We start from the raw sequence: 10,767 nt of genomic DNA, 5'->3' as shown, positions 1-10,767 counted from the left end.
CCCCAAAAAAAAAAAAAAAAAAAAAAAACATTTGCTGCTGAGTGAACAGATAGAATGCACTTATATCCCAGAATATGCTAATTTTAGGAGAGGAAATGAGCTCTTTACTGGTACTCATGATTCTATGGTACATTAAGACGTCATTGGGAGACTTAGACAAGCAAATCCTTACCTACTGTAGAAGCTGGTGGTGGGTAATCTATGTTACGCAGGATTTTAAGTCCGTTTTCATCTACATAATCCTGTGACTTAATTTGTGGGGACTTCCATACATATAATAATGTGTATAAACTTAAACATAAATATTCTTTTATTAAAAATGCATCCTAGTTTGTTATTGAAATCTATTTAGGATTCACAACGTTGTTTTCGCCATTCAGCCAGAGTTCCGATTTCAGTAACCCCGACCCATAAAAACACAAATCTGAGGCAGAAGAAAGCGAAGGGATTCTCTGCATATCAGAAATATTAGTTACAGATCCCTGCAGGACAGACAGTTTCTCCAGCTGATAATTTTTGAGTCTTTTCAGCTTCCTTAGTGTAGGTTATATAGGAAATACTGGGCACCTCCCCCATTCGAAACAATGTAAAAGAAGGAAAAATAAAGGAAGGAGAAGGCAACCAGCAGGTTGAAGTGGAGCGTGTGCTCCTGCCTGTAGATTTCCGATGCAATCTGTTGTGCTTTCTAGAATCTCTCCTTTCTCACTGTGTTCAGAAGGGGCTTGACCCTTTTCAGCTTGTCAATCAGATTTCCCATCGTTGGTCTCTTTCCTGACCCTGTGCCCGGCAAGGGTCCCCTGCTCCTTCCTCACCCCTGTGTTCTTTACCCTCCCTGCGGCAGAGTCCTTCACCTGCCTCAGATCCAGTACAAAACGCGGCCTTCACTTCACCTCCCACTGTGTCCTTCCCTGGGCTCTGCCCTCACTTATTCATTAATGCAGGATCTGTTGCCAGTCAGATCTCTGGGTGCTGCAGGGGGTATGGAGACTGATAGGGTACCTGGGAAGATAAACATCCACAGAAAACTCAGTACACAGAGCTTCAGATAAAATGTGGCAGGGGAAGGGATTTCTTGTTGAATCAGTCAGGGCAGGCAGGCAGGCTTCATGGAACAGGTGACTTTCGGGAGAGCCTTGACTGATGTGCAGGGTTTGATTTCTAGATAGGAAATGCAGAGACTTTTGGTTTTGATCAGAGACTGATATTAAAATATACTTTGACTAGGGAGGGATAGAGCTATTTCCCAACTCTTCAGTCTCAAAAGTTGAAAAAAAAATAGTTAAGGGATGGGATGATGTGAAGTCAACCAAGATAACATATTTGTCTCCTCTGTTGAAAATTTATGTATTATGTGTTGGGTGCTGTGCAAAATATTTGAGGATGGTGAGCACATAAGAGTGTTTAGAAGATGGGACGTTTGAAGGAAATGAGATAGGAGAGTAGAGTGGCCATAGAAATGGTTCTCCAAACCAGAATTTTCTTGTGAATAAAATGAGCGGAACTACTTTGACAGTGTCTTTGAAGAGTAGAAATGTTTTATTTTGATGAAGTCCAATTTGTCCATTTTTTCTTTCACCGATCATGCTTTTGGTGTTTAAGAAATCTTTGCCTACCCCAAGTTTGCAAAGATTTTCTCCTATGTTTCTTCTATAAGTTTTATTGTTTTAGGTTTCACATTTAGGATCCATTTTGCAAGGTATGGATCAAAGTTCATTTTTTTGCACGTGCATATCTAATTGTTTCAGCCCATTTGTTGAAAAGACTATCTCTGCTGGATTGCTTTTGCATTTTGTCCAAAATCAGTTTCCTGTATTTGTGTGGGGTTTATTTCTGAGCTCTCTGCTCTGTTACATTGGTTGAGTTGTCTATCTTTATGCCAGTGTTACATTGTCTTGATGACCATTGCTTTATGATAAGTCTTAAAATCAGGTAGTGTTAGTTCTTCAACTTTTTTATTTCTCAAAGTTGTCCTGGCTATTTTAAGTCCTCTAATTTCCATAGAATCACGTTGTCAGTTTCTAAAAAAAACCCCCCCAAAACAACCCCCAAAACTAAAAAGCAAAACCTGCTGGGGTTTTTTCTTTTTAATACTTATTTATTTATTATTTATTTATTTAGGCTCTGCCAGGTCTTAGTTGCGGCATGCATGTGGAATCTAGTTCCCTGGCCAGGACTCGAACCTGGGCCCCCTGCATTGGGAGCTTGGAGTCCTACCCACTGGACCACCAGGGAAGTCCCCTGCTGGGGGTTTGCTTGGACTTCAATTGCATCTAAAGATCAGTTGGGGAAGAATTGGCATCTTAATAATAATAAATAATGAACAAACCTGGTATATTCTCCATTTATTTAGGCCTTGTTACACTCAATTCCAGTAGTTATAAACTTAAAACTTTATTTGAATACTGAACATAGGATATACATTTCCATAATGTGTTAAGAGAAAAAAATTCCAAGGTATCTGGACTCATGAGAGCTTCAGCCCCTGACCTCCTGGGGTGCCCTTCTGCCATTCTCTGCACCACGGGTGACACATATGAGAAATACCAGCCTAAGGGGCAGCACTTGCATAGAAATTTGCAGGTGATGTGATTTGAATTTAGATAAGGTGTAAGCTCTTGGAAAAACAGTAAACCCACCAGGACTTCCTGAGTCCTGATGACATGATAGGATTCAGGCAAGCACTGGGGCCCTTGGCTGTGCCAGTAGCTTTTAATTAAACACAGCAGTAATTAATTAGCTAGTTAATTGATGTGTTACAGCCCTCTATCACAATTGAGTAGTGGTCATAGAGGTGTCACTCCAGGTGATGTGTGTAAGTAGGTTGCGAGATTCCTCAATTCTTTCACTCTTGTAGGTTTACATTATGGAAGTGCTGGGCATCTAAAGTTTGGTTACTTCCCTTATCCCTTCTCACTATCTCTGTAGGAGACTTGGGATCAGACTTTTTGTTGTTGATGTTGTTGTTGTTGTTGCTGTTTTTGCGGTACGTGGGCCGCTCACTGTTGTGGCCTCCGTTGCGGAGCATTATGGAAGTGCTGGGCATCTAAAGTTTGGTTACTTCCCTTATCCCTTCTCACTATCTCTGTAGGAGACTTGGGATCAGACTTTTTGTTGTTGATGTTGTTGTTGTTGTTGCTGTTTTTGCGGTACGTGGGCCGCTCACTGTTGTGGCCTCTCCCGTTGCGGAGCACAGGCTCCGGACGCGCAGGCTCAGCGGCCATGGCTCACGGGCCCAGCCGCTCCGCGGCATGTGGGATCCTCCCGGACTGGGGCACGAACCCGTGTCCCCTGCATCGGCAGGCGGACTCTCAACCACTGCGCCACCAGGGAAGCCCGGGATCAGCCTTTTTGACACAAAATGTTTCTCACCCACAGGGTTTTGAAGAACCTATTTAAGTGAACAAAATCTTTCTTTTTTTCTTTTAGGAAAAACGCAAAGCTGAGGAAGCCCTCAGTGACCTCAGACTTCAGCATGAAACAGAAGTGGGAGATCTACAGTGACTAAAGAAACTCAGAAAGGTAGGTATGTGGCAGCTGGACTTTGAGGGATACCTTCAGTATCTCAGTGTGTCTAAATTATTAGCAACTAAAAATATATGGAATCATATTGAAGCAGCAGATGGATCAGATTTCAGAATCAAATTGGACTCCTTGGCAAAAAAAAAAAATTTTTTAAGGCCCCTAATTTCTTTTTCTGTTTCTAAAGGCAGCTTATCTTTTGCATAGATCTAATAAATATTTCTGATCCCCTGAACACTTGTCCATCAAACCTCAGTTTTCTTTCCTTGGTCTTTACCAACCAAGGGCCCTCAAGTCCCGGGTCTGCTTATGACAGTAGGGAAATGGTCTTTCCTTGTCATGCAGCCCTACACCCAGCTTACTACAAGGTACATGTACTCAGTGAATGTTTATTAAATGAAATGAATATTTCTCTTCTCTGTGGAAAGTTCCAGACCTAGAGGATCCCTGATGAGCAAGAAGTAGGAGAGAACCTGCTGAAGTGAATGCAAAGGTGTGATTGGTTTTGGCCTTTGCTCTATTTGGTTTCTAATGAGTAGGGTCTTTTTCACTCTGCTGTGCTGGTAGATGTTTAATAACAACAGGCTCTGGAGAGGGGAGGAAGGGAAGGGGGGATTTGTAGCATTTGACGATTTCCATGGTATAAATACTCCTGCCAGTTACCGATTTCAAGCTCCCAAGTCAACATCACTGAATAGAGAGTTTGGGAGGAGATGCTTAAAATAAATAGCCTCTCACCTGCTGGTACACATTGTCTCCAGCGCAGTACTGGATTCACTTCCTGCATGTGGATGGTCTCCATAACTAATGGAATTATCTTAGCTAAAATGAAAATGGGTGCTTAAAAAATAATCATCCATGAAAGTGGCATTGTGCAATTTGGGCACATCACTTTGCTTTTCTGATTGTTCATATGATACCCTTTAATGCTCCTTCCAGTATTTATACTGAATGAGATGGACAGTTAACTGCATTTTGTGGGTTATTGCTATTTAAACCTCTGGAATTATTAAGAATTCTCCCCATATCCTTTTTGGAAAATTATTATCAATGTCAACTTATATTTGATTTCCACAGGTCATTAGACCATACATATTAAGCTTTTATTACAGAATTTGAATGGACCAATCCTTTGCTTTATGCTAGAGTCACAGATTCTCCTAGCCACTGTCTTTACTTATTTCCACGTCATCCCAAATCTTTAGACTAAGAGAATGTTTGCAGAAGGAGACAGTTTCTTGCCCTGATACAGCATATGATGAAGACCAAACAGGCCCTGAACAGTGAGAGTCAGTAGTGACGAGACCTGAGTCCTTATCAAGACCTGCCAATTTCTGCCTGTAATACATGGGACAATTGACTTCCTCATTTTGATCATTAGCTTCTCATCTGTAAATGGGGATTAATAATAAACTGTCCTGTCTAACCCTAATAACTAATATTTTATTGACTTTGTAGTTTATGAAGCTCTTTTTCATAATTAAAAAAAATTCAATTCTCAAACTTTCTCTGAGGAAAGTGCAAATTCCCCACCTTTATGGATGGGAACAATGAGTTCCAGGTTTAATAACTTGTTCAAAGTCACTCAGCTAATAAGCAATGGGTTGTCTTTCTGTCTTTACACAGGTGGTGCTTTCGCGTTTATACCAGACTTCCTGCCTGCCTATTAGGGTTGTCCTGTAAGAGAGTAGGAGATGATTTATGGGAGAGCATGTTAAAGGGTGTAAAGAACTATACAGAAGTTTACCAATTTAGTATAATTGTCAACACCTTATGCCACTGGTGCTGAGAAACTCATTTCTTTCTCTCCAGTCATTATTCCTATGCCACTCAAAAGAGAAGGTTCCCAGCTTTGTGGTCAGATGAATCCCCTTTATGTACGGCCAGTTCCAAGTTTTGCTACCTCTTAATTGGTTTTGTGTTTGGTTCATGACTTACTTGTAAAGTTGCTTATTTCTCTTGGATTCTCTGGTTGAGTTTTTGGTTTCTTGTAAAAAGAAACTCTGCCATCTTCATGATATCACTGATACCTTGCAACTTACTTATTCTTTGCAGTGCATGGAATTTGTTTTTTTCTCCTTGGAAGTACTAATTTTGGAGTCCAGGAAATTTCTGTTCTTATTGGACTGATTGCTTTTTAAACTTGCTACCCAGATGTCATCTTGGAATTTCAGATCATGTTAGGTAGCTGATGTAGCAAGTAGATCTGTTTACCTCAAGGCATCTCCTCTGAGAGATGGTCTTCCTTGGAGCTCTGTGTGTGAAGCTGGCTGTCAGACAGGGGACCCTGATTACTAGGTGTATGGGGTATGGATGTTTAGAGAGAAGCCTTAGCTTTCCTTTTGGGAATCATTCAGTTATTTTAAAAAAGACAAACCCTGTCTTGTTGCATTTGGAATCAGCTCTGGCTTATATGCTCTTCTTTCCTAGAGTGAGAGCAGCTATGGGCTTGAGAGGCAGTGTGCCTTAGTATACAGTTTTAATCTCTATTTTCAGCCCCCCCTTCTCACTCTCTGGGGTTCTGCATGACCAGTTGTCTCTTCTTTGTTCTGCAGTAGGACCTTCAACACACATCTTCTGGACCTCCTTTTCCCCAATTCTCTTCCCTTTGTCAGCACATTACCATCCAGTTTCCTTTTTCCAGCAGTGTGTTTAAATCACTTTACTGCTGATGGGCCCCTCTTCCATTCTTTTAACTTTTTTTAAAATAGATCTTTATTGGAGTATAATTGCTTCACAGTACTGTGTTAGTTTCTGTTGTACACCAGAGTGAATCAGCCATATGCATACAAATGTCCCCATATCCCCTCCCTTTTGAGCCTCCCTCCCACCCTCCCTATCCCACCCCTCTAGGTGGTCACAAAGCATTGAGCTGATCTCCCTGTGCTGTGCTGCTGCTTCCCACTAGCTAACTATTTTACGTAGCGTATATATGTCCATGCTACTCTTACGTATATATTTACGTTCCGTAGCGTATATATGTCCATGCTACTCTCTCACTTCGCCCCAGCTTCCCCTTCCTACACCATGTCTTTTAACTTTTATTGGCTTATTTCCTTTGAAATTTCATATTAATGAGGTCTCAAAAGGGAAAGAAGACAAATTCATGTGTTCTGTCCACTGTATTGAACTGCAAGCCTCCAATGATTATTTTCTTCCTTCCTTTTTGTTTTTAAGAAACGATTAAACTTAAAACCTTTTGCACAGCAAAGGAAACCATAAACAAAATGAAAAGACAACTTACTGAATGGGAGAAAATATTTGCAAATAGTATGACTCATAAAGGGTTAATATCCAACATATATAAACAGCTCATATAACTCAACATCAAAAAAACAAACAACCTGAGTAAAAAATGGGCAGAAGAACTGAATAGACATTTTTCCAAAGAGGAAATGTAGACGGTCAACAGGCCCATGAAAAGATGCTCAACATTGGTAATCATCAGGGAAATGCAAATCAAAACCACAATGAGATATCACCTGTCAGAATGGCTGTCATCAAAAAGACCACAAATAACAAATGTTGGTGAGGATGTAGAGAAAAGGGAACCCTCGTACACTGTTGGTGGGAATGTAAATTGGTGCAGCCATTCTGGAAAACTGTATGGAGGTTTCTCAAAAAAGTAAAACTACCATATGACCCAGCAATTCCACTCCTGGGTATATATCAGAAAAAAGCAAAAACACTAATTCGAAAAGATACATGCACCTAGTGTTCACAGCAGCATTACTTACAATTTTCAAGATATGGAAGCAACCTAAGTGTCCATCAAAGAAGGAAGGATAAAGAAGATGTGGTCTATATATACAATGGAATACTACTCAGCCATAAAAAGAATAAACTTTTGCTATTTGTGGCAACATGGATGGTCTTGGAGGGCATTATGCTAAGTGAAATAAGTCATACAGAGAAAGACAAATACTATATGATATCACTTATATGTAGAATCCAAAAAATACAACAAACTAGTGGGTATAACAAAAAAGAAGCAGACTCACAGATATAAAGAACAAACTAGTGGTTACCAGTGGGGAGAAGGAAGTGGGGAGGGGCAATATAGGGGTAGGAGATTAAAAGGTACAAACTATTAGGTTTAAAATAAGCTATAAGGATATATTATACAACATGGAGAATATGGCCAATATTTTACAATAACTATAAATGGAGTATAACCTTTAAAAATTGTGAACCACTATATTGCATACCTGTCATTTATATAATATATATCAACTATACTTCAATAACAATTTTTTAAAAAAACTTAAAATCATCTTGTAAATTTAATTCTGTTGCTTTTATGGCCTTACTGGATTTTATCTTGTATATTTGTTTTAGTTTCATCGTTTTTCTAAGAACTCTAGCAAAAATATAACTTATTTTATATTTTTACATACTTAATTGTAATGGAAATACTCTGGGCAGATAAGAATAGTTTACTTTTATTTTATTATTTTTTTCATAAATTTATTTACTTATTTATTTTTGGCTACGTTGGGTCTTCGTTGCTGCGCACAGGTTTTCTCTAGCTGCGGCGAGCAGGGACCACTCTTCGTTGCAGTGCGTGGGCTTCTCGTTGCGGTGGCTTCTCTTGTTGCGGAGCACGGGCTATAGGTGCTCGGGCTTCAGTAGCCGTGGCACACAGGCTCAGCAGTGGTGGCTCACAGGCTGTAGAGCGCAGGCTCAGTAGCTGTGGCACATGGGCTTAGTTGCTCTGCGGCACGTGGGATCTTTCTGGACTAGGGCTCAAACCCACGTCCCCTGCATTGGCAGGCGGACTCTTAACCACTGTGCCACCAGGGAAGCCTTTGTTTTTTCTTTTTTAACATCTTTATTGGAGTATAATTGCTTTACAATTTTGTGTTAGTTTCTGCTGTATAACAAAGTGAATCAGCTATATATATACATATATCCCCATATCCCCTCCCTCTTGCATCTCCCTCCCACCCTCCATATCACCCCTCTAGGTGGTCACAAAGCACCGAGCTGATCTCCCTGTGCTATGCAGCTGCTTCCCACTAGCTATCTATTTTACATTTGCTAGTGTATATAAGTCAGTGCTACTCTCTTACTTCATCCCAGCTTCCCCTTTCCCCTCCCCATGTCCTCAAGTCCATTCTCTACCTCTGTGTCTTTATTCCTGCCACATCTTTATCCATTCATCTGTCGATGGACACTTAGGTTGCTTCCATGTCCTGGCTATTGTAAATAGTGCTGCAATGAACATTGTGGTACATGTCTCTTTTTGAATTATGCTTTTCTCAGGGTATATGCCCAGTAGTGGGATTGCTGGGTCGTATGGTAGTTCTATTTTTAGTTTTTTAAGGAACCTCCATACTGTTCTCCATAGTGGCTGTATCAATTTACATTCCCACCAACAGTGCAAGAGGGTTCCCTTTTCTCCACACCCTCTCCAGCATGTATTGTTTGTAGATTTTTTGATGATGGCCACAGGGCGACACATTTCTAATTACCTGTCATTTCTCACCATGTTGATTAGATATGTGACTCCCAGAAAAATTCAGTTGGCCTTTATTTTGTCTTGTGCAACCTGAGAGAATGTATTCTTCCTGTGTCAGTTCTTCAAGTATTTGAAGAGAGAAACCATTACAGCTTAAGCCGAGTGCACTGATCTGAATGTTTTAAGTCTCACGTCATCAGTTGCCTTTCTCATCCAGGTTCTTGGCATCCCTTTTTTTAAAAAAATTAATTAATTAATTAATTAATTTATGGCTGTTTTGGGTCTCCGTTGCTACGTGTGGGCTTTTCTCTAGTTGCAGTGAGCGGGGGGCTACTCTTCGTTGCGGTGCGCAGGCTTCTCATTGTGGTGGCTTCTCTTGTTGCAGAGGATGGGCTCTAGGCACATGGGCTTCAGTAGTTGTGGCATGCGGGCTCAGTAGTTGTGGCTCGTGGGCTCCAAAGCGCAGGCTCAGTAGTTGTGGTGAACGGGCTTAGTTGCTTTGTGGCATGTGGGATCTTCCCAGACCAGGGTTCGAACCCATGTCCCCTGCATTGTCAGGCGGATTCTTAACCACTGAGCCACCAGGGAAGCCCTTGGCATCCCTTTCCAGTAGAGATATTATCCAGAAATGGATACGCTGTTCAGAATATGGTCTGACCACATTAGAGTAGAAAGGTTCACATGTTCTGTATACATTTTCTTAATACAACTTGAGAGTGCATTTGCATCCTGGGCATTCTAATTCTTTTTTGTATCAGGAAATAAAGATGGTGATTTTTAGAAGATAGCTTCATTTATTAAACGTTTGATTTAAATGTCTTTATCTTAATTGATTGTTGCATAGAATGAACGATATTGCTCTGGGGATTTTATTTCCCCTGATGCTTTATCGTGGAATACATTGTGGCTCTTGGGAAGAATGAGATTATCGGTCTTCTTGATTCTCTTGCTGTCTGATTCCCCTGCTGTGTCATCTTGAGTATCGCCAGCCCTTAGGTAGCCGTCCTCTCCTTTGTCACCCGGTCATCCCACTCTCCCTACATGGGTGAGGACTGCAGCTCGCTGGCCCTTTGTGATCCCATGCAGAGGATGAATTGTGATGTTGACAGCTTGCCTGAGAACAGCTTGTCTACCCTGAAAGATTCCGAGTATGACTCGGAGGTGGAGTACAAGCACCATAGGAGATTCTGGAGGTTGCAGAGCTTGCAGGAGAGCTTTGGGGGTGATACTTCAGACACAGATGTGAGCCCCGAAATCACTGCTCTCCTAGGCCTGATCTTCAGTAGAAATACATATATCACCCTATTTGACCTTTATCTGTCATGGGCATTGTTTTAAAGGTCATACATGGGAAACATAGGAGAATGTTTTTCTCTACTGAGTTAGGGAAAACTCTCACAGGTTTCCTTTTGAGGCCACTTTGTTCCATAACAGCGTTGACTGTAGATTCAGGTGCCTATTTTTCTTCTTTTTACTTCATGATGTATATGTGTAATGAAAGACTTTGCTTTATAATGGCTGATTTTTTAATAAAAAACAGGTTCCTGATATAAGGGATGAAGGTGGCTCAGAAGGTGTGGCTTGCATCCTGGATTAGAAGCCCGAGGGGTCTGCTAGTGAAGGCCACGTCGTTATTAGCTCCTCAAGAAAGCCCATCTCGGCCCTTTCACCACAGGCAGGTGGCTTCGGGGGCACTTTTATTCATGAACACTTCATTTTTGTGCCATATAACTTACTAGGAAGAAAGCTGGCACTACCTTTGTCATCCACTGTGGCTTTCTTTCCCT

The 10,767-nt window shown here is 41.1% G+C and overlaps 1 non-coding gene and 1 pseudogene across 1 annotated transcript; one reads left to right on the top strand and one right to left on the bottom strand.

The window, feature by feature from the left end:
* The window catches only part of LOC103074991 (ras and EF-hand domain-containing protein-like), a 30,560-nt pseudogene that overhangs the window by 18,564 nt on the left and 1,229 nt on the right, over positions 1-10,767 (top strand).
* Positions 2,160-2,232, bottom strand: TRNAW-CCA (transfer RNA tryptophan (anticodon CCA)). Its single transcript has one exon. It is a non-coding gene; the product is annotated as a tRNA-Trp (tRNA).

Source organism: Lipotes vexillifer, unplaced genomic scaffold, assembly GCF_000442215.2.
Source record: "Lipotes vexillifer unplaced genomic scaffold, Lipotes_vexillifer_v1.1 scaffold920, whole genome shotgun sequence".
NCBI lineage: Eukaryota > Metazoa > Chordata > Mammalia > Artiodactyla > Lipotidae > Lipotes > Lipotes vexillifer.
This window is presented reverse-complemented; position numbering and strand designations above follow the sequence as displayed.